This window comes from Bombina bombina, chromosome 2 (assembly GCF_027579735.1).
Source record: "Bombina bombina isolate aBomBom1 chromosome 2, aBomBom1.pri, whole genome shotgun sequence".
NCBI lineage: Eukaryota > Metazoa > Chordata > Amphibia > Anura > Bombinatoridae > Bombina > Bombina bombina.
The window spans coordinates 295,753-321,151 of record NC_069500.1 but is presented as its reverse complement, the minus strand read 5'-3'; the positions used below and the strand labels follow the sequence as shown (position 1 = coordinate 321,151).

The following is a 25,399-nucleotide window of genomic DNA, read 5'->3' as shown; positions in this document are numbered from 1 at the left end:
GAAAATGAGACAAATATAATGCAAGTTAAACAGAGAGACATATCTAATGTTAGTCAGTCAGTGATAGACCTGATGAGAGTCAGAAAATGAGACATATCTAATGCAAGTTAAACAGAGAGACATATCTAACGTTATTCAGACAGTGATAGGCCTGATGAGAGTTAGAAAATCAGACAAATCTAATGCAAGTTAAACAGAGAGACATATCTAATGTTAGTCAGACAGTGATAGGCCTGATGAGAGTCAGAAAATGAGACAAATCTAAAGCAAGTTAAACAGAGATACATTTCTAATGTTAGTCAGACAGTGATAGGCCTGATGAGAGTCAGAAAATGAGACAAATCTAAAGCAAGTTAAACAGAGTGACATATCTAATGTTAGTCAGACAATGAAACGCCTGATGAGAGTCAGAAAAGGAGACAAATCTAAAGCAAGTTAAACAGAGAGACATATCTAATGCAAGTTAAACAGAGAGACATATCTAATGTTAGTCAGACAGTGATAGGCCTGATGAGAGTCAGAGAATGAGACAAATCTAATGCAAGTTACACAGAGGCATATCTAATGTTAATCAGACAGTGATAGGCCTGATGAGAGTCAGAAAATGAGACAAATATAATGCAAGTTAAACAGAGAGACATATCTAATGCAAGTTAAACAGAGAGAAATATCTAATGTTAGTCAGAGAGTGATAGGCCTGATGAGAGTCAGAAAATGAGACAAATATAACGCAAGTTAAACCGAGACATATCTAATGTTAGTCAGACAGTGATAGGCCTGATGAGAGTAAGAAAATGAGACATATCTAATGCAAGTTACACAGAGACATATGTAATGCAAGTTAAACAGAGAGACATATCTAATGTTAGTCAGACAGTGATAGGCCTGATGAGAGTCAGACAATGAGACAAATATAATGCAAGTTAAACAGAGAGACATATCTACTGCAAGTTAAACAGAGACATATCTAATGTTAGTCAGACATTGATAGGCCTGATGGGAGTCAGAAAATGAGACAAATCTAAAGCAAGTTAAACAGAGAATCATATCTAATGTTAGTCAGACAGTGATAGGCCTGATGAGAGTCAGAAAATGACACAAATCTAAAGCAAGTTAAACAGAGAGACATATCTAATGCAAGTTAAACAGAGAGACATATCTAACGTTAGTCAGACAGTGATAGGCCTGATGAGAGTTAGAAAATTAGACAAATCTAATGCAAGTTAAACAGAGAGACATATCTAATGTTAGTCAGATAGTGATAGGCCTGATGAGAGTCAGAGAATGAGACAAATATAATGCAAGTTAAACAGAGAGACATATCTAATGTTAGTCAGATAGTGATAGGCCTGATGAGAGTCAGAAAATGAGACAAATATAATGCAAGTTAAACAGAGAGACATATCTAATGTTAGTTAGACATTGATAGGCCTGATAAGAGTCAGAAAATGAGACCAATATAATGCAAGTTAAACAGTGAGGCATATATAACATTAGTCAGACAGTGATAGGCCTGATGAGAGTCAGAAAATGAGACAAATATAATGCAAGTTAAACAGAGAGACATATCTAATGTTATTCAGACAGTGATAGGCCTGATGAGAGTCAGAAAATGAGACAAATATAATGCAAGTTAAACAGAGAGACATATCTAATGTTAGTCAGACAGTGATAGGCCTGATGAGAGTCAGAAAATGAGACAAATCTAATGCAAGTTACACAGAGAGACATATCTAATGTTAGTCAGACAGTGATAGGTCTGATGAGAGTCAGAAAATGAGACAAATATAATGCAAGTTAAACAGAGAGACATATCTAATGCAAGTTAAACAGAGAGACATATCTAATCCATGTTACACAGAGGCATATCTAATGTTAATCAGAGAGTGATAGGCCTGATGAGAGTCAGAAAATGACACAAATCTAATGCAAGTTAAACAGAGAGACATATCTAATGTTAGTCAGACAGTGATAGGCCTGATGAGAGTCAGAAAATGAGACAAATATAATGCAAGTTAAACAGAGAGACATATCTAATGTAAGTTAAACAGAGACATATCTAATGTTAGTCAGACAGTGACAGGCCTGATGTGAGTCAGAAAATGAGACAAATATAATGCAAGTTAAACAGAGAGACATATCTAATGTTAGTCAGACAGTGATAGACCTGATGAGAGTCAGAGAATTACAAAAAATATAATGCAAGTTAAACAGAGAGACATATCTAATGCAAGTTAAACAGAGAGACATATCTAATGTTAGTCAGACAGTGATAGGCCTGATGATAGTCAGACAATGAAACATATCTAATGCAAGTTAAACAGAGAGAAAAATCTAATGTTAATCAGACAGTGATAGGCCTGATGAGAGTCAGAGAATTAGACAAATCTAATGCAAGTTACACAGAGGCATATTTAATGTTAATCAGACAGTGATAGGCCTGATGAGAGTCAGAAAATGAGACAAATATGATGCAAGTTAAACAGAGAGACATATCTAATGCAAGTTAAACAGAGAGACATATCTAATGTTGGTCAGACAGTGATAGGCCTGATGAGAGTAAGAAAATGAGACAAATATAATGCAAGTTAAACAGAGAGACATATCTAATGTTAGTCAGATAGTGATAGGCCTGATGCGAGTCAGAAAATAAGACATATCTAATGCAAGTTAAACAGAGAGACATATCTAATGTTAGTCAGACAGTGATAGGCCTGATGAGAGTCAGAAAATGAGACATATCTAATGCAAGTTACACAGAGACATATCTAATGCAAGTTAAACAGAGAGACATATCTAATGTTAGTCAGACAGTGATAGGCTTGATGTGAGTCAGAGAATGAGACAAATCTAATGCAAGTTAAACAGAGAGACATATCTAATGTTAGTCAGACAGTGATATGCCTGATGAGAGTCAGAGAATGAGACAAATATAATGCAAGTTAAACAGAGAGACATATCTAATGCAAGTTAAAGAGAGACATATCTAATGTTAGTCAGATAGTGATAGGCCTGATGAGAGTCAGAAAATGAGACAAATCTAAATCAAGTTAAACAGAGAGACATATCTTATGTTAGTCAGACAGTGAAAGGCCTGATGAGAGTCAGAAAATGAGACAAATCTAAAGCGAGTTAAACAGAGAGACATATCTAATGCAAGTTAAACAGAGAGACATATCTAATGTTAGTCAGACAGTGATAGGCCTGATGAGAGTCAGAGAATGAGACAAATATAATGCAAGTTAAACAGAGAGACATATCTAATGCAAGTTAAACATAGAGAAATATCTAATGTTAATCAGACAGTGATAGGCCTGATGAGAGTCAGAGAATGAGACAAATCTAATGCAAGTTACACAGAGGCATATCTAATGTTAATCAGACAGTGATAGGCCTGATGAGAGTCAGAAAATGAGACAAATATATGCAAGTTAAACAGAGAGACATATCTAATGCAAGTTAAACAGAGATACATATCTAATGTTAGTCAGAGAGTGATAGGCCTGATGAGAGTCAGAAAATGAGACAAATATAACGCAAGTTAAACAGAGACATATCTAATGTTAGTCAGACAGTGATAGGCCTGATGAGAGTCAGAAAATGAGACATATCTAATGCAATTTAAACAGAGAGACATATCTAATTTTAGTCAGACAGTGATAGGCCTGTTGAGAGTCAGAGAATGAGACAAATATAATGCAAGTTAAACAGAGAGACCTATCTAATGCAAGTTAAACAGAGACATATCTAATGTTAGTCAGACAGTGATAGGCCTGATGAGAGTCAGAAAATGAGAGAAATCTAAAGCAAGTTAAACAGAGATACATATCTAATGTTAGTCAGACAGTGATAGGCCTGATGAGAGTCAGAAAATGAGACAAATCTAAAGCAAGTTAAACAGAGAGACATATCTAATGCAAGTTAAACAGAGAGACATATCTAATGTTAGTCAGACAGTGATAGGCCTGATTAGAGTCAGAAAATGAGACATATCTAATGCAAGTTAAACAGAGAGACATATCTAACGTTAGTCAGACAGTGATAGGCCTGATGAGAGTTAGAAAATGAGACAAATCTAATGCAAGTTAAACAGAGAGACATATCTAATGTTAGTCAGACAGTGATAGGCCTGATGAGAGTCAGAGAATGAGACAAATATAATGCAAGTTAAACAGAGAGACATATCTAATGTTAGTCAGACAGTGATAGGCCTGATGAGAGTTAGAAAATGAGACAAATCTAATGCAAGTTAAACAGAGAGACATATCTAACGTTAGTCAGACAGTGATAGGCTTGATGAGAGTTAGAAAATGAGACAAATCTAATGCAAGTTAAACAAAGAGACATATCTAATGTTAGTCAGACAGTGATAGGCCTGATGAGAATCAGAGAATGAGACAAATATAATGCAAGTTAAACAGAGAGACATATCTAATGTTAGTCAGACAGTGATAGGCCTGATGAGAGTCAGAAAATGAGACAAATATTATGCAAGTTAAACAGAGAGACATATCTAATGTTAGTTAGACATTGATAGGCCTGATGAGAGTCAGAAAATTAGACCAATATAATGCAAGTTAAACAGTGAGGCATATATAAAGTTAGTCAGACAGTGATAGGCCTGATGAGAGTCAGAAAATGAGACAAATATAATGAAAGTTAAACAGAGAGACATATCTAATGTTAGTCAGACAGTGATAGGCCTGATGAGAGTCAGAAAATGAGACAAATCTAATGCAAGTTACACAGAGACATATCTAATGCAAGTTAAACAGAGAGACATATCTAATGTTAGTCAGACAGTGATAGGCTTGATGAGATTCAGAGAATGAGACAAATCTAATGCAAGTTAAACAGAGAGACATATCTAATGTTAGTCAGACAGTGATAGGCCTGATGAGAGTCAGAAAATGAGACATATCTAATGCAAGTTACACAGAGACATATCTAATGCAATTTAAACAGAGAGAAATATCTAATGTTAATCAGACAGTGATAGGCCTGATGAGAGTGAGAGAATGAGACAAATCTAATGCAAGTTACACAGAGGCATATCTAATGTTAATCAGACAGTGATAGGCCTGATGAGAGTCAGAAAATGAGACAAATATATGCAAGTTAAACAGAGAGACATATCTAATGCAAGTTAAACAGAGAGACATATCTAATGTTAGTCAGAGAGTGATAGGCCTGATGAGAGTCAGAAAATGAGACAAATATAACGCAAGTTAAACAGAGACATATCTAATGTTAGTCAGACAGTGATAGGCCTGATGAGAGTCAGAAAATGAGACATATCTAATGCAATTTAAACAGAGAGACATATCTAATGTTAGTCAGACAGTGATAGGCCTGTTGAGAGTCAGAGAATGAGACAAATATAATGCAAGTTAAACAGAGAGACCTATCTAATGCAAGTTAAACAGAGACATATCTAATGTTAGTCAGACAGTGATAGGCCTGATGAGAGTCAGAAAATGAGAGAAATCTAAAGCAAGTTAAACAGAGATACATATCTAATGTTAGTCAGACAGTGATAGGCCTGATGAGAGTCAGAAAATGAGACAAATCTAAAGCAAGTTAAACAGAGAGACATATCTAATGCAAGTTAAACAGAGAGACATATCTAATGTTAGTCAGACAGTGATAGGCCTGATTAGAGTCAGAAAATGAGACATATCTAATGCAAGTTAAACAGAGAGACATATCTAACGTTAGTCAGACAGTGATAGGCCTGATGAGAGTTAGAAAATGAGACAAATCTAATGCAAGTTAAACAGAGAGACATATCTAATGTTAGTCAGACAGTGATAGGCCTGATGAGAGTCAGAGAATGAGACAAATATAATGCAAGTTAAACAGAGAGACATATCTAATGTTAGTCAGACAGTGATAGGCCTGATGAGAGTTAGAAAATGAGACAAATCTAATGCAAGTTAAACAGAGAGACATATCTAACGTTAGTCAGACAGTGATAGGCTTGATGAGAGTTAGAAAATGAGACAAATCTAATGCAAGTTAAACAAAGAGACATATCTAATGTTAGTCAGACAGTGATAGGCCTGATGAGAATCAGAGAATGAGACAAATATAATGCAAGTTAAACAGAGAGACATATCTAATGTTAGTCAGACAGTGATAGGCCTGATGAGAGTCAGAAAATGAGACAAATATTATGCAAGTTAAACAGAGAGACATATCTAATGTTAGTTAGACATTGATAGGCCTGATGAGAGTCAGAAAAATAGACCAATATAATGCAAGTTAAACAGTGAGGCATATATAACGTTAGTCAGACAGTGATAGGCCTGATGAGAGTCAGAAAATGAGACAAATATAATGAAAGTTAAACAGAGAGACATATCTAATGTTAGTCAGACAGTGATAGGCCTGATGAGAGTCAGAAAATGAGACAAATCTAATGCAAGTTACACAGAGACATATCTAATGCAAGTTAAACAGAGAGGCATATCTAATGTTAGTCAGACAGTGATAGGCTTGATGAGATTCAGAGAATGAGACAAATCTAATGCAAGTTAAACAGAGAGACATATCTAATGTTAGTCAGACAGTGATAGGCCTGATGAGAGTCAGAAAATGAGACATATCTAATGCAAGTTACACAGAGACATATCTAATGCAATTTAAACAGAGAGAAATATCTAATGTTAATCAGACAGTGATAGGCCTGATGAGAGTCAGAGAATGAGACAAATCTAATGCAAGTTACACAGAGGCATATCTAATGTTAATCAGACAGTGATAGGCCTGATGAGAGTCAGAAAATGAGACAAATATATGCAAGTTAAACAGAGAGACATATCTAATGCAAGTTAAACAGAGAGACATATCTAATGTTAGTCAGAGAGTGATAGGCCTGATGAGAGTCAGAAAATGAGACAAATATAACGCAAGTTAAACAGAGACATATCTAATGTTAGTCAGACAGTGATAGGCCTGATGAGAGTCAGAAAATGAGACATATCTAATGCAATTTAAACAGAGAGACATATCTAATTGTAGTCAGACAGTGATAGGCCTGTTGAGAGTCAGAGAATGAGACAAATATAATGCAAGTTAAACAGAGAGACCTATCTAATGCAAGTTAAACAGAGACATATCTAATGTTAGTCAGACAGTGATAGGCCTGATGAGAGTCAGAAAATGAGAGAAATCTAAAGCAAGTTAAACAGAGATACATATCTAATGTTAGTCAGACAGTGATAGGCCTGATGAGAGTCAGAAAATGAGACAAATCTAAAGCAAGTTAAACAGAGAGACATATCTAATGCAAGTTAAACAGAGAGACATATCTAATGTTAGTCAGACAGTGATAGGCCTGATTAGAGTCAGAAAATGAGACATATCTAATGCAAGTTAAACAGAGAGACATATCTAACGTTAGTCAGACAGTGATAGGCCTGATGAGAGTTAGAAAATGAGACAAATCTAATGCAAGTTAAACAGAGAGACATATCTAATGTTAGTCAGACAGTGATAGGCCTGATGAGAGTCAGAGAATGAGACAAATATAATGCAAGTTAAACAGAGAGACATATCTAATGTTAGTCAGACAGTGATAGGCCTGATGAGAGTCAGAAAATGAGACAAATCTAATGCAAGTTAAACAGAGAGACATATCTAACGTTAGTCAGACAGTGATAGGCTTGATGAGAGTTAGAAAATGAGACAAATCTAATGCAAGTTAAACAAAGAGACATATCTAATGTTAGTCAGACAGTGATAGGCCTGATGAGAATCAGAGAATGAGACAAATATAATGCAAGTTAAACAGAGAGACATATCTAATGTTAGTCAGACAGTGATAGGCCTGATGAGAGTCAGAAAATGAGACAAATATTATGCAAGTTAAACAGAGAGACATATCTAATGTTAGTTAGACATTGATAGGCCTGATGAGAGTCAGAAAATTAGACCAATATAATGCAAGTTAAACAGTGAGGCATATATAACGTTAGTCAGACAGTGATAGGCCTGATGAGAGTCAGAAAATGAGACAAATATAATGAAAGTTAAACAGAGAGACATATCTAATGTTAGTCAGACAGTGATAGGCCTGATGAGAGTCAGAAAATGAGACAAATCTAATGCAAGTTACACAGAGACATATCTAATGCAAGTTAAACAGAGAGACATATCTAATGTTAGTCAGACAGTGATAGGCTTGATGAGATTCAGAGAATGAGACAAATCTAATGCAAGTTAAACAGAGAGACATATCTAATGTTAGTCAGACAGTGATAGGCCTGATGAGAGTCAGAAAATGAGACATATCTAATGCAAGTTACACAGAGACATATCTAATGCAATTTAAACAGAGAGACATATCTAATGTTAGTCAGACAGTGATAGGCCTGATGAGAGTCAGAAAATGAGACAAATCTAATGCAAGTTACACAGAGACCTATCTAATGCAAGTTAAACAGAGAGACATATCTAATGTTAGTCAGACAGTGATAGGCTTGATGAGATTCAGAGAATGAGACAAATCTAATGCAAGTTAAACAGAGAGACATATCTAATGTTAGTCAGACAGTGATAGGCCTGATGAGAGTCAGAAAATGAGACAAATCTAATGCAAGTTACACAGAGACATATCTAATGCAAGTTAAACAGAGAGACATATCTAATGTTAGTCAGACAGTGATAGGCTTGATGAGATTCAGAGAATGAGACAAATCTAATGCAAGTTAAACAGAGAGACATATCTAATGTTAGTCAGACAGTGATAGGCCTGATGAGAGTCAGAAAATGAGACATATCTAATGCAAGTTACACAGAGACATATCTAATGCAATTTAAACAGAGAGACATATCTAATGTTAGTCAGACAGTGATAGGCCTGTTGAGAGTCAGAGAATGAGACAAATATAATGCAAGTTAAACAGAGAGACCTATCTAATGCAAGTTAAACAGAGACATATCTAATGTTAGTCAGACAGTGATAGGCCTGATGAGAGTCAGAAAATGAGACAAATCTAAAGCAAGTTAAACAGAGATACATATCTAATGTTAGTCAGACAGTGAAAGGCCTGATGAGAGTCAGAAAATGAGAGAAATCTAAAGCAAGTTAAACAGAGATACATATCTAATGTTAATCAGACAGTGATAGGCCTGATGAGAGTCAGAAAATGAGACAAATCTAAAGCAAGTTAAACAGAGAGACAAATCTAATGCAAGTTAAACAGAGAGCCATATCTAATGTTAGTCAGACAGTGATAGGCCTGATGAGAGTTAGAAAAAGAGACAAATCTAATGCAAGTTAAACAGAGAGACATATCTAACGTTAGTCAGACAGTGATAGGCCTAATGAGAGTCAGAGAATGAGACAAATATAATGCAAGTTAAACAGAGAGACATATCTAATGTTAGTCAGACAGTGATAGGCCTGATGAGAGTTAGAAAATGAGACAAATCTAAATCAAGTTAAACAGAGACATATATAATGCAAGTTAAACAGAGAGACATATCTAATGTTAGTCAGACAGTGATAGGCCTGATGAGAGTCAGAAAATGAGACAAATATTATGCAAGTTAAACAGAGAGACATATCTAATGTTAGTTAGACATTGATAGGCCTGATGAGAGTCAGAAAATTAGACCAATATAATGCAAGTTAAACAGTGAGGCATATATAACGTTAGTCAGACAGTGATAGGCCTGATGAGAGTCAGAAAATGAGACAAATATAATGAAAGTTAAACAGAGAGACATATCTAATGTTAGTCAGACAGTGATAGGCCTGATGAGAGTCAGAAAATGAGACAAATCTAATGCAAGTTACACAGAGACATATCTAATGCAAGTTAAACAGAGAGACATATCTAATGTTAGTCAGACAGTGATAGGCTTGATGAGATTCAGAGAATGAGACAAATCTAATGCAAGTTAAACAGAGAGACATATCTAATGTTAGTCAGACAGTGATAGGCCTGATGAGAGTCAGAGAATGAGACAAATATAATGCAAGTTAAACAGAGAGACATATCTAATGCAAGTTAAACATAGAGAAATATCTAATGTTAATCAGACAGTGATAGGCCTGATGAGAGTCAGAGAATGAGACAAATCTATGCAAGTTAAACAGAGAGACATATCTAATGCAAGTTAAACAGAGAGACATATCTAATGTTAGTCAGAGAGTGATAGGCCTGATGAGAGTCAGAAAATGAGACAAATATAACGCAAGTTAAACAGAGACATATCTAATGTTAGTCAGACAGTGATAGGCCTGATGAGAGTCAGAAAATGAGACATATCTAATGCAATTTAAACAGAGAGACATATCTAATGTTAGTCAGACAGTGATAGGCCTGTTGAGAGTCAGAGAATGAGACAAATATAATGCAAGTTAAACAGAGAGACCTATCTAATGCAAGTTAAACAGAGACATATCTAATGTTAGTCAGACAGTGATAGGCCTGATGAGAGTCAGAAAATGAGAGAAATCTAAAGCAAGTTAAACAGAGATACATATCTAATGTTAGTCAGACAGTGATAGGCCTGATGAGAGTCAGAAAATGAGACAAATCTAAAGCAAGTTAAACAGAGAGACATATCTAATGCAAGTTAAACAGAGAGACATATCTAATGTTAGTCAGACAGTGATAGGCCTGATTAGAGTCAGAAAATGAGACATATCTAATGCAAGTTAAACAGAGAGACATATCTAACGTTAGTCAGACAGTGATAGGCCTGATGAGAGTTAGAAAATGAGACAAATCTAATGCAAGTTAAACAGAGAGACATATCTAACGTTAGTCAGACAGTGATAGGCCTGATGAGAGTTAGAAAATGAGACAAATCTAATGCAAGTTAAACAGAGAGACATATCTAATGTTAGTCAGACAGTGATAGGCCTGATGAGAGTCAGAGAATGAGACAAATATAATGCAAGTTAAACAGAGAGACATATCTAATGTTAGTCAGACAGTGATAGGCCTGATGAGAGTTAGAAAATGAGACAAATCTAATGCAAGTTAAACAGAGAGACATATCTAACGTTAGTCAGACAGTGATAGGCTTGATGAGAGTTAGAAAATGAGACAAATCTAATGCAAGTTAAACAAAGAGACATATCTAATGTTAGTCAGACAGTGATAGGCCTGATGAGAATCAGAGAATGAGACAAATATAATGCAAGTTAAACAGAGAGACATATCTAATGTTAGTCAGACAGTGATAGGCCTGATGAGAGTCAGAAAATGAGACAAATATTATGCAAGTTAAACAGAGAGACATATCTAATGTTAGTTAGACATTGATAGGCCTGATGAGAGTCAGAAAATTAGACCAATATAATGCAAGTTAAACAGTGAGGCATATATAACGTTAGTCAGACAGTGATAGGCCTGATGAGAGTCAGAAAATGAGACAAATATAATGAAAGTTAAACAGAGAGACATATCTAATGTTAGTCAGACAGTGATAGGCCTGATGAGAGTCAGAAAATGAGACAAATCTAATGCAAGTTACACAGAGACATATCTAATGCAAGTTAAACAGAGAGACATATCTAATGTTAGTCAGACAGTGATAGGCTTGATGAGATTCAGAGAATGAGACAAATCTAATGCAAGTTAAACAGAGAGACATATCTAATGTTAGTCAGACAGTGATAGGCCTGATGAGAGTCAGAAAATGAGACATATCTAATGCAAGTTACACAGAGACATATCTAATGCAATTTAAACAGAGAGAAATATCTAATGTTAATCAGACAGTGATAGGCCTGATGAGAGTCAGAGAATGAGACAAATCTAATGCAAGTTACACAGAGGCATATCTAATGTTAATCAGACAGTGATAGGCCTGATGAGAGTCAGAAAATGAGACAAATATATGCAAGTTAAACAGAGACATATCTAATGTTAGTCAGAGAGTGATAGGCCTGATGAGAGTCAGAAAATGAGACAAATATAATGCAAGTTAAACAGAGAGACATATCTAATGTTAGTCAGAGAGTGATAGGCCTGATGAGAGTCAGAAAATGAGACAAATATAACGCAAGTTAAACAGAGACATATCTAATGTTAGTCAGACAGTGATAGGCCTGATGAGAGTCAGAAAATGAGACATATCTAATGCAATTTAAACAGAGAGACATATCTAATGTTAGTCAGACAGTGATAGGCCTGTTGAGAGTCAGAGAATGAGACAAATATAATGCAAGTTAAACAGAGAGACCTATCTAATGCAAGTTAAACAGAGACATATCTAATGTTAGTCAGACAGTGATAGGCCTGATGAGAGTCAGAAAATGAGAGAAATCTAAAGCAAGTTAAACAGAGATACATATCTAATGTTAGTCAGACAGTGATAGGCCTGATGAGAGTCAGAAAATGAGACAAATCTAAAGCAAGTTAAACAGAGAGACATATCTAATGCAAGTTAAACAGAGAGACATATCTAATGTTAGTCAGACAGTGATAGGCCTGATTAGAGTCAGAAAATGAGACATATCTAATGCAAGTTAAACAGAGAGACATATCTAACGTTAGTCAGACAGTGATAGGCCTGATGAGAGTTAGAAAATGAGACAAATCTAATGCAAGTTAAACAGAGAGACATATCTAATGTTAGTCAGACAGTGATAGGCCTGATGAGAGTCAGAGAATGAGACAAATATAATGCAAGTTAAACAGAGAGACATATCTAATGTTAGTCAGACAGTGATAGGCCTGATGAGAGTTAGAAAATGAGACAAATCTAATGCAAGTTAAACAGAGAGACATATCTAATGTTAGTCAGACAGTGATAGGCTTGATGAGAGTTAGAAAATGAGACAAATCTAATGCAAGTTAAACAAAGAGACATATCTAATGTTAGTCAGACAGTGATAGGCCTGATGAGAATCAGAGAATGAGACAAATATAATGCAAGTTAAACAGAGAGACATATCTAATGTTAGTCAGACAGTGATAGGCCTGATGAGAGTCAGAAAATGAGACAAATATTATGCAAGTTAAACAGAGAGACATATCTAATGTTAGTCAGACAGTGATAGGCCTGATGAGAGTCAGAAAATTAGACCAATATAATGCAAGTTAAACAGTGAGGCATATATAACGTTAGTCAGACAGTGATAGGCCTGATGAGAGTCAGAAAATGAGACAAATATAATGAAAGTTAAACAGAGAGACATATCTAATGTTAGTCAGACAGTGATAGGCCTGATGAGAGTCAGAAAATGAGACAAATCTAATGCAAGTTACACAGAGACATATCTAATGCAAGTTAAACAGAGAGACATATCTAATGTTAGTCAGACAGTGATAGGCATGATGAGATTCAGAGAATGAGACAAATCTAATGCAAGTTAAACAGAGAGACATATCTAATGTTAGTCAGACAGTGATAGGCCTGATGAGAGTCAGAAAATGAGACATATCTAATGCAAGTTACACAGAGACATATCTAATGCAATTTAAACAGAGAGACATATCTAATGTTAGTCAGACAGTGATAGGCCTGATGAGAGTCAGAAAATGAGACAAATCTAATGCAAGTTACACAGAGACATATCTAATGCAAGTTAAACAGAGAGACATATCTAATGTTAGTCAGACAGTGATAGGCTTGATGAGATTCAGAGAATGAGACAAATCTAATGCAAGTTAAACAGAGAGACATATCTAATGTTAGTCAGACAGTGATAGGCCTGATGAGAGTCAGAAAATGAGACAAATCTAATGCAAGTTAAACAGAGAGAAATCTAATGCAAGTTAAACAGAGATACATATCTAATGTTAGTCAGACAGTGATAGGCTTGATGAGATTCAGAGAATGAGACAAATCTAATGCAAGTTAAACAGAGAGACATATCTAATGTTAGTCAGACAGTGATAGGCCTGATGAGAGTCAGAAAATGAGACATATCTAATGCAAGTTACACAGAGACATATCTAATGCAATTTAAACAGAGAGACATATCTAATGTTAGTCAGACAGTGATAGGCCTGTTGAGAGTCAGAGAATGAGACAAATATAATGCAAGTTAAACAGAGAGACCTATCTAATGCAAGTTAAACAGAGACATATCTAATGTTAGTCAGACAGTGATAGGCCTGATGAGAGTCAGAAAATGAGACATATCTAATGCAATTTAAACAGAGAGACATATCTAATGTTAGTCAGACAGTGATAGGCCTGTTGAGAGTCAGAGAATGAGACAAATATAATGCAAGTTAAACAGAGAGACCTATCTAATGCAAGTTAAACAGAGACATATCTAATGTTAGTCAGACAGTGATAGGCCTGATGAGAGTCAGAAAATGAGAGAAATCTAAAGCAAGTTAAACAGAGATACATATCTAATGTTAGTCAGACAGTGATAGGCCTGATGAGAGTCAGAAAATGAGACAAATCTAAAGCAAGTTAAACAGAGAGACATATCTAATGCAAGTTAAACAGAGAGACATATCTAATGTTAGTCAGACAGTGATAGGCCTGATTAGAGTCAGAAAATGAGACATATCTAATGCAAGTTAAACAGAGAGACATATCTAACGTTAGTCAGACAGTGATAGGCCTGATGAGAGTTAGAAAATGAGACAAATCTAATGCAAGTTAAACAGAGAGACATATCTAATGTTAGTCAGACAGTGATAGGCCTGATGAGAGTCAGAGAATGAGACAAATATAATGCAAGTTAAACAGAGAGACATATCTAATGTTAGTCAGACAGTGATAGGCCTGATGAGAGTTAGAAAATGAGACAAATCTAATGCAAGTTAAACAGAGAGACATATCTAACGTTAGTCAGACAATGATAGGCTTGATGAGAGTTAGAAAATGAGACAAATCTAATGCAAGTTAAACAAAGAGACATATCTAATGTTAGTCAGACAGTGATAGGCCTGATGAGAATCAGAGAATGAGACAAATATAATGCAAGTTAAACAGAGAGACATATCTAATGTTAGTCAGACAGTGATAGGCCTGATGAGAGTCAGAAAATGAGACAAATATTATGCAAGTTAAACAGAGAGACATATCTAATGTTAGTTAGACATTGATAGGCCTGATGAGAGTCAGAAAATTAGACCAATATAATGCAAGTTAAACAGTGAGGCATATATAACGTTAGTCAGACAGTGATAGGCCTGATGAGAGTCAGAAAATGAGACAAATCTAATGCAAGTTACACAGAGACATATCTAATGCAAGTTAAACAGAGAGACATATCTAATGTTAGTCAGACAGTGATAGGCTTGATGAGATTCAGAGAATGAGACAAATCTAATGCAAGTTAAACAGAGAGACATATCTAATGTTAGTCAGACAGTGATAGGCCTGATGAGAGTCAGAAAATGAGACATATCTAATGCAAGTTACACAGAGACATATCTAATGCAATTTAAACAGAGAGACATATCTAATGTTAGTCAGACAGTGATAGGCCTGATGAGAGTCAGAAAATGAGACAAATCTAATGCAAGTTACACAGAGACATATCTAATGCAAGTTAAACAGAGAGACATATCTAATGTTAGTCAGACAGTGATAGGCTTGATGAGATTCAGAGAATGAGACAAATCTAATGCAAGTTAAACAGAGAGACATATCTAATGTTAGTCAGACAGTGATAGGCCTGATGAGAGTCAGAAAATGAGACAAATCTAATGCAAGTTACACAGAGACATATCTAATGCAAGTTAAACAGAGAGACATATCTAATGTTAGTCAGACAGTGATAGGCTTGATGAGATTCAGAGAATGAGACAAATCTAATGCAAGTTAAACAGAGAGACATATCTAATGTTAGTCAGACAGTGATAGGCCTGATGAGAGTCAGAAAATGAGACATATCTAATGCAAGTTACACAGAGACATATCTAATGCAATTTAAACAGAGAGACATATCTAATGTTAGTCAGACAGTGATAGGCCTGTTGAGAGTCAGAGAATGAGACAAATATAATGCAAGTTAAACAGAGAGACCTATCTAATGCAAGTTAAACAGAGACATATCTAATGTTAGTCAGACAGTGATAGGCCTGATGAGAGTCAGAAAATGAGACAAATCTAAAGCAAGTTAAACAGAGATACATATCTAATGTTAGTCAGACAGTGAAAGGCCTGATGAGAGTCAGAAAATGAGAGACATCTAAAGCAAGTTAAACAGAGATACATATCTAATGTTAATCAGACAGTGATAGGCCTGATGAGAGTCAGAAAATGAGACAAATCTAAAGCAAGTTAAACAGAGAGACAAATCTAATGCAAGTTAAACAGAGAGCCATATCTAATGTTAGTCAGACAGTGATAGGCCTGATGAGAGTTAGAAAAAGAGACAAATCTAATGCAAGTTAAACAGAGAGACATATCTAACGTTAGTCAGACAGTGATAGGCCTAATGAGAGTCAGAGAATGAGACAAATATAATGCAAGTTAAACAGAGAGACATATCTAATGTTAGTCAGACAGTGATAGGCCTGATGAGAGTTAGAAAATGAGACAAATCTAAATCAAGTTAAACAGAGACATATATAATGCAAGTTAAACAGAGAGACATATCTAATGTTAGTCAGACAGTGATAGGCCTGATGAGAGTCAGAAAATGAGACAAATATTATGCAAGTTAAACAGAGAGACATATCTAATGTTAGTTAGACATTGATAGGCCTGATGAGAGTCAGAAAATTAGACCAATATAATGCAAGTTAAACAGTGAGGCATATATAACGTTAGTCAGACAGTGATAGGCCTGATGAGAGTCAGAAAATGAGACAAATATAATGCAAGTTAAACAGAGAGACATATCTAATGTTAGTCAGACAGTGATAGGCCTGATGAGAGTCAGAAAATGAGACAAATCTAATGCAAGTTACACAGAGACATATCTAATGCAAGTTAAACAGAGAGACATATCTAATGTTAGTCAGACAGTGATAGGCCTGATGAGAGTCAGAAAATGAGACAAATCTAATGCAAGTTAAACAGAGAGACATATCTAATGTTAGTCAGACAGTGATAGGCCTGATGAGAGTCAGAAAATGAGACATATCTAATGCAAGTTACACAGAGACATATCTAATGCAATTTAAACAGAGAGACATATCTAATGTTAGTCAGACAGTGATAGGCCTGATGAGAGTCAGAAAATGAGACAAATATAATGCAAGTTACACAGAGACATATCTAATGCAAGTTAAACAGAGAGACATATCTAATGTTAGTCAGACAGTGATAGGCTTGATGAGATTCAGAGAATGAGACAAATCTAATGCAAGTTAAACAGAGAGACATATCTAATGTTAGTCAGACAGTGATAGGCCTGATGAGAGTCAGAAAATGAGACAAATCTAATGCAAGTTACACAGAGACATATCTAATGCAAGTTAAACAGAGAGACATATCTAATGTTAGTCAGACAGTGATAGGCTTGATGAGATTCAGAGAATGAGACAAATCTAATGCAAGTTAAACAGAGAGACATATCTAATGTTAGTCAGACAGTGATAGGCCTGATGAGAGTCAGAAAATGAGACATATCTAATGCAAGTTACACAGAGACATATCTAATGCAATTTAAACAGAGAGACATATCTAATGTTAGTCAGACAGTGATAGGCCTGATGAGAGTTAGAAAATGAGACAAATATAATGCAAGTTAAACAGAGAGACATATCTAATGTTAGTCAGACAGTGATAGGCCTGATGAGAATCAGAGAATGAGACAAATATAATGCAAGTTAAACAGAGAGACATATCTAATGTTAGTCAGACAGTGATAGGCCTGATGAGAGTTAGAAAATGAGACAAATCTAATGCAAGTTAAACAGAGAGACATATCTAACGTTAGTCAGACAGTGATAGGCCTGATGAGAGTTAGAAAATGAGACAAATCTAATGCAAGTTAAACAGAGAGACATATCTAATGTTAGTCAGACAGTGATAGGTCTGATGAGAATCAGAGAATGAGACAAATATAATGCAAGTTAAACAGAGAGACATATCTAATAGGGTTGCACCGATACCATTTTTTTATGACCGAGTACAAGTACCGATACTTGTTTTCAAATACTCGCCGATACCAATTACCGATACTTTTTTTTTTAATGTCATGTGACAGTATACCAAGCACAATACAGACTAAATATTTAAGATTCCTTCTTTATAATTATAAAGGACTGTAATTCAAAAGACATTATGAAATAATAAAAAAGTTCACTGAACATGTTTATAAATAACAAATATTACAATAAAATATTAAATTTAAAGGGGTGATGCAATTGGGTTGTAGGGCTTTTATATAACATCATTTTGACATTTGTATGGAGGTTTGACTCTAAGTTGAACAGTCTTTCACTTTCCACACTACTGCATGGGGCAGAAATATATTTTTGGCCCATTATAGCCAGAGCTGGAAATCTGTTTATTAACTGCCCAGTACTTCAGGGGTTTGTCTGAACGAGGTACAGTGATCTCTACTACAATAATACAAATAACAGCAATTTGTATTGGCAGAACAGTAGTAAACAATTTTTAGTTGAGTCTCTACTCCAGTTTAAAATGAAATGGGGACACGCAGTTTGAAAAAACGCCACAAGATAGCATATGGGTAGGAAGTGGAGGTATCGGTTTAAGTATCGGTGCATTTGCATGAGTACAAGTACTCATGCAAATACTTGGTATCGGTACCGATACCGATACTAGTATCGGTATCGGTGCAACCCTAATATCTAATGTTAGTCAGACAGTGATAGGCCTGATGAGAGTCAGAAAATGAGACAAATATTATGCAAGTTAAACAGAGAGACATATCTAATGTTAGTTAGACATTGATAGGCCTGATGAGAGTCAGAAAATTAGACCAATATAATGCAAGTTAAACAGTGAGGCATATATAACATTAGTCAGACAGTGATAGGCCTGATGAGAGTCAGAAAATGAGACAAATATAATGAAAGTTAAACAGAGAGACATATCTAATGTTAGTGAGACAGTGATAGGCCTGATGAGAGTCAGAAAATGAGACAAATCTAATGCAAGTTACACAAAGACATATCTAATGCAAGTTAAACAGAGAGACATATCTAATGTTAGTCAGACAGTGATAGGCTTGATGAGATTCAGAGAATGAGACAAATCTAATGCAAGTTAAACAGAGAGACATATCTAATGCAAGTTAAACAGAGACATATCTAATGTTAGTCAGACAGTGATAGACCTGATGAGAGTCAGAAAATGAGACAAATATAATGCAAGTTAAACTGTGAAACAAAATGAATGCAATTTGTAATACAGTGAGACAATCCCCTAATAATATGCTCTACTTGAGTTATGTGATGTATGTTACAAAGAGATGAGACTATAATATGGGTTAGGTAGTGGAAGGGATCTAATCTAATGCCAACTATCATCAAGAATATGACCTGTGTTGCGTTCTAGAGTAGTCTCATTGTAAACCATGATATGTGAATTCAGCCATAGTCCTTGTTATTCAGTTATACTAATATCTGTGTCTTACCTTAGTCATTTTCTTCTTCTTTATTAGACTGTGTGCGAGGAACAACTCTATACTGTATTTACCCAACAGCGGGTTTTGAAGTGTGATGGAAGCTGCCCTATGAGAAGTAACAGGGTTGACGGAAATGCTGTCAGAAGAGGATCTATGCTTGTGGAGGACTGATGCTGTGCTAAGTTATCCTCGGTTTGCATGACCAGCATTGTATTTATGCTGTTTTATTCTGCATCTACTATTGAAGTGTGCTAATTTGTGCTAATTATTAACCTGTGGTCAGAAGTTAACATAAAGTGACTTTGGCCTGAATGGTAAGTGTTAAAAAGGTCATCTCTCCCATTCAGTGGTTGGCTATTTTGCATGAAGACTGAAGCATTCCTATGTCTGGCCTCTCCTCCTGATTCTGACCTGGCTTTTGTATCCTGTCTGACCTTCATCCTAACCCTGTACTGTTACCTGTGGATGGACTTACTGGCTAAAGAATCTGGAACTGCTTTCTGGTTAAAGAACCTGCTTTACCCTATTGCTATGATGCTTGGTTTTGGACAGATCTAGTAGTGACACCTGGCTTATCTAATGTTTAGTGATTCTTCTCTGTGGGCCTGCAGACCATCTCCTGCTCTTTTGGACAGATCTAGTAGTGACACCTGGCTTATCTAAGGTTTAGAGCTTCTTCTCTGTGGGCCTGCAGACCATCTCCTGCTCTTTTGAGTCCAGGCATCAAACAAAGTAATACTCTAAATACCTTATAGTGCAGAAGATTCAGTCTTGGCCAGGAAGTATATGTGTATAAAATCCAATTTACAGTTGTGCTCATAAGTTTACATACCCTGGCAGAATTTATGATTTCTTGGCCATTTTTCATAGAATATGAATGATAACACAAAAACTTTTCTTTCGCTCATGGTAAGTGTTGGCTGAAGCCATTTATTATCAATCAACTGTGTTTACTCTTTTAAAATCATAATGACAACAGAAACTACCCAAATGACCCTGATCAAAAGTTTACATACCCTGGTGATTTTGGCCTGATAACATGCACACAAGTTGACACAAAGGAGTTTGAATGGCTATTAAAAGTAACCATCCTCACCTGTGATCTGTTTGCTTGTAATTAGTGTGTGTGTATAAAAGGTCAATGAGTTTCTGGACTCCTGAGAGACCCTTGCATCTTTCATCCAGTGCTACACTGACGTTTCTGGATTCTGAGTGATGGGGAAAGAAAAAGAATTGTCAAAGGATCTGTGGTAAAAAAGGCAGTTGAATTGTATAAAACAGGAAAGAGATATAAAAAGAAATCCAAGGAATTGAGAATGCAAATCAGCAGTCTTCAAACTCTAATCAAGAAGTGGAAAATGAGGCGTTCTGTTTGATAACATACTGCATCGTGGCTGGACTTTTATAGATACATAGGGGCCTATCTATCAAGCTCCGAATGGAGCTTGATGCCCAGTGTTTCTGGCGAGCCTGCAGGCTCACCAGAAACAGCAGTTATGAAGCAGCGGTCACAAAGACCGCTGCTCCATAGCCTGTCCGCCTGCTCTGAGCAGGCGGACAGACATCGCCGGAAATCAACCCGACCGAGTACGATCGGGTTGATTGACACCCCCTACTGGTGGCCGATTGCCCGCGAGTTTGCAGGGGGCAGCATTGCACCAGCAGCTCTTGTGAGCTGCTGGTGCAATGCTTAATACGGAGAGCGTATTGCTCTCCATATGCAGCAAGGTCTGGCGGACCTGATCCGCACTGGCGGATCAGGTCCGCCAGACTTTGTTAAATATAGGCCATAGATTAGATAGATAAATAGATGCAATAGATAAATTTGATAGACTCGATAGATAGATTTGATAGATAGATTTGATAGATAGATAAATAGATAGATTTGATAGATAGATAATTTCCCAGACAGAGAATTACAAGACGTGCAGGCTGGGACCCATACTAAGGTTCCCAGAGGCAGTTGCGGCGCCCGAGGCTCTGATTGGAACAGAGCACTCTGGAGCATATCTGCCCTCGGCCAGAATAGGAACATGCTTTGGCATTCTGTCCGTCAGACAAATGTCCGTGTGACAGAATGCTGTCTGCCAAATGTCCATCTGCATTTTGTCAGAGCACCATACTGCATTCATCTTGCCATCAATTCTGACCAAATTTCCTGTGCCTTTGTAGCTCACACATCCCCCAAACATCAGTGATCCACCTCCGTGTTTCACAGTAGGAATGGTGTACCTTTCATCATAGGCCTTGTTGACTCCTCTCCAAATGTAGCATTTATGGTTTTGGACAAAAAGCTCAATTTTGGTCTCATTACTCCAAATGACTTTGTGCCAGAAGGTTTGAGGCTTGTCTCTGTGCTGTTTGGCGTATTGTAAGCGGGATACTTTGTTGCATTTGCGTAGTAATGGCTTTCTTCTGGTGACTCGACCATGCAGCCCTCCTTATTGTGCATCTTGAAACAGCCACACCACATGTCCTGTATTTCACCTAAAGTTATTTGTGGATTTGTCTTTGCATCCTGAACAATTTTCCTGGCAGTTGTGGCTGAAATTTTAGTTGGTCTACCTGACCATGGTTTGGTTTCAACAGAACCCCTCATTTTCCACTTCTTTATTAGAGTTTGAACACTGCTGATTTGCATTCTCAATTCCTTGGATATCTTTTTATATACCTTTCCTGTTTTATACAGTTCAACTACTTTTTCCCGCAGATACTTTGACAATTATTTTGCTTTCCACATGACTCAGAATCCAGAAACGTCAGTGTAGCACTGGATGAAAGATGCAAGGGTCTGTCAGGAGTCTAGAAACTCATTGACCTTTTATACACACACACTAATTACAAGCAAACAGATCACAGATAGGATGGTTACCTTTAATAGCCATTCAAACCCCTTTGCATGTTATCAGGCCAAAATCACCAGGGTATGTAAACTTTTGATCAGGGTCATTTGGGTAGTTTCTGTTGTCATTATGATTTAACCCCTTAATGACAACTGACGTACCAGGTACGTCATGCAAAAACTAACAGTTAATGACAATAGACGTACCTGGTACATCAGTTGTCTAACAGAGTGCTGGAAGCGATCACAATTGCTTCCAGCAGCTCTGAGGGTATTGCAGTGATGCCTCGATATGGAGGCATCCTGCAATACCACTTTACAAGCCTCCGATGCAGAGAGAGCCACTCTGTGGCCCTCTCTGCACCGGTAGCGATGGTGCCGTTGTCCGGGTTTGAGGGAGCGTGCGTGCGTGTGCACGAGGCACATGCGCGTGCACGAGGCGGGTGCACGTGCATGGGACGCGTGCATGGGGCACGCGTGCACGTGCACGTGCGCGCATTAGCCACACTGACACCAATGAATGAGGGCAGAAAGGGAGAAAATGGTAAAAAAATTTTTTTAAATATAAAAGGATCTGGGAGGGGGTGGGGGTATTGTGGGGGGGCTGCTACACTACAGAAAGAGTTTTAAGTTAAAAATAAAATAAAAATACTTTGGTTTTGACAGCTGCCAGTACCCAAGATGGCGGTAATTAGGTAGGGGAGAGGGTTAGAGAGCTGGAGGGGGGGGGATCAGGGAGGTTGGGGCTAAGGCAGGGGTCCATCACAGCTAAAATATTTTATTATTTTTATTTAAAAAAAAAAACCTCTTATTTAGTACTGGCAGACTTTCTGCCAGTACTTAAGATGGCAGGAACAATTGTGGGGTGGGGGAGGGAAGAGAGCTGTTTGGGAGGGATCAGGGGGTGGGATGTGTCAGGTGGGAGGCTGATCTCTAAAATTAACCCTGCAAGCTCCCTACAAGCTACCTAATTTAACCCCTTCACTGCTGGGCATAATTAACGTGTGGTGCGCAGCAGCATTTAGCGGCCTTCTAATTACCAAAAAGCAACGCCAAAGCCATATAAGTCTGCTATTTCTGAACAAAGGGGATCCCAGAGAAGTTTTAACAAAAATTTCTGCCATAATAGCACAAGCTGTTTGTAAATAATTTCAGTGAGAAACCTAAAATTGTGAAAAATGTAAAGTTTTTTTTTTATTTGCTCGCATTTGGCGGTGAAATGGGGGCATAAAATATACCAAAATGGGCATAGATCAATACTTGGGGTTGTCTACTACACTACACTAAAGCTAAAATTAACCCTACAAGCTCCCTAATTAACCCCTTCACTCCTAGGCATAAAACACGTGTGGTGCACAGCGGAATTTAGCGGCCTTCTAATTACCAAAAAGCAACCCCAAAGCCATATAAGTCTGTTATTTCTGAAAAAAGGGGATCCCAGAGAAGCATTTACAACCATTTGTGCCATAATTGCAGAAGCTGTTTGTAAATAATTTCAGTGGAAAACCTAAAGTTTGTGACAAATTTTGTGAAAAAGTGAACTTTTTTTTTTTTTTGATCGCATTTGGCGGTGAAATGGTGGCATGAAATATACCAAAATGGGTCTAGATCAATACTTTGGGTTGTCTTCTAAAAAAAAATATATACATGTCAAGGGATATTCAGGTATTCCTGACAGATATCAGGGTTCCAATGTAACTAGCGCTAATTTTGAAAAAAAGTGGTTTGGAAATAGCAAAGTGCTACTTGTATTTATTGCCCCATAAATTGCAAAAAAAGCAAAGAACGTGTAAACATTGGGTATTTCTAAACTCAGGACAAAATTTAGAAACTATTTAGCATGGGTGTTTTCTGGTGATTGTAGACGTGTAACATATTTTGGGGGTCAAAGTTAGAAAAAGTGTGTTTTTTTCCATTTTTTCCTCATATTTTATTATTTTTTTTTTAGAAAATTATAAGACATGATGAAAATAATGGTATCTTTAGAAAGTCCATTTAATGGCGAGAAAAACGGTATATAATATGTGTGGGTACAGTAAATGAGTAAGAGGAAAATTACAGCTAAACACAAACACTGCAGAAATGTAAAAATAGCCATTGTCATTAAGGGTAAGAAAATTGAAAAATGGTCCGGTCATTAAGGGGTTAAAAAGAGTAAACACAGTTAATTGATTATAAATGGCTTCAGCCAAACACTAACCATGAGTGAAAGAAAAGTTTTTGTGTTATCATTCATATTCTTTGAAAAATGGCCAAGAAATCATAAATTCTGCCAGGGTATGTAAACTTATGCGCACAACTGTATGTAATGAGGTGGGCAAATCAGATCTTGGTCAGAAGTTTAAGAAGAACTACCCTTCGATTGGAAGTAAAGGTAAATCAAATCTAGGACAAATATAGGGTTAACAGCTTTTGGTCAGAAAGTGGAGAAAATTAAATCTTGGTCAGGAAGCAGGTAAATTCTTACTTCTCAGAAAGTAGGAGACATTTTACCCTGGAAAGTCAGGAAAGGCTTTCTAATATTAGTCAGATTGAAGTAGTTATATAATGTAGTCATAATTTGGAGGCAATCTGACCTTGGTAATGAAGTGGAGTACATCTGATATTTGTCATGAAGTGGAGGAGACCTAATTTTGGTCAGGAAGTGGATATAACAGATATAATGTAGTCAGAATGAAAGCAAGATCTTGTCAGGTAAGGGAAATCTATGTTGGTGAAGATGTGGGGGACATTTGAGCTTGGTCAGGAAGTGTCGAAATATGATCTTGGTGAGTAAGGGAGATCAACCTTTTAATAACTAGCCAACATATTACAATCATAAGATCAGTAGTCAGTATTTCATGGTGTCCTAATTATCTCTATTCATGAGCTTAATAGCAGGAAAGTCTGGTGATACTGGTTGATTTATGTTAGAAATGTGACTAAATTAAGGGCTAGAGTTGCGATTAAGGAAAGGATTTGAGTTACGGATTAATATTAGGGATTACCAATTGGGGTTAGTGGTTAAGGTTAGAGATTATGGTTATGACTATGGATATAGTCATTAGGGTTAATTAGGGTTAATTAGGGTT

At 36.6% G+C, this 25,399-nt stretch overlaps 1 protein-coding gene across 1 annotated transcript in view; it reads right to left on the bottom strand.

The window, feature by feature from the left end:
* Positions 1–25,399, bottom strand: part of LOC128647625 (endonuclease domain-containing 1 protein) — a 35,794-nt gene that overhangs the window by 9,455 nt on the left and 940 nt on the right. The window lies entirely within an intron of this gene.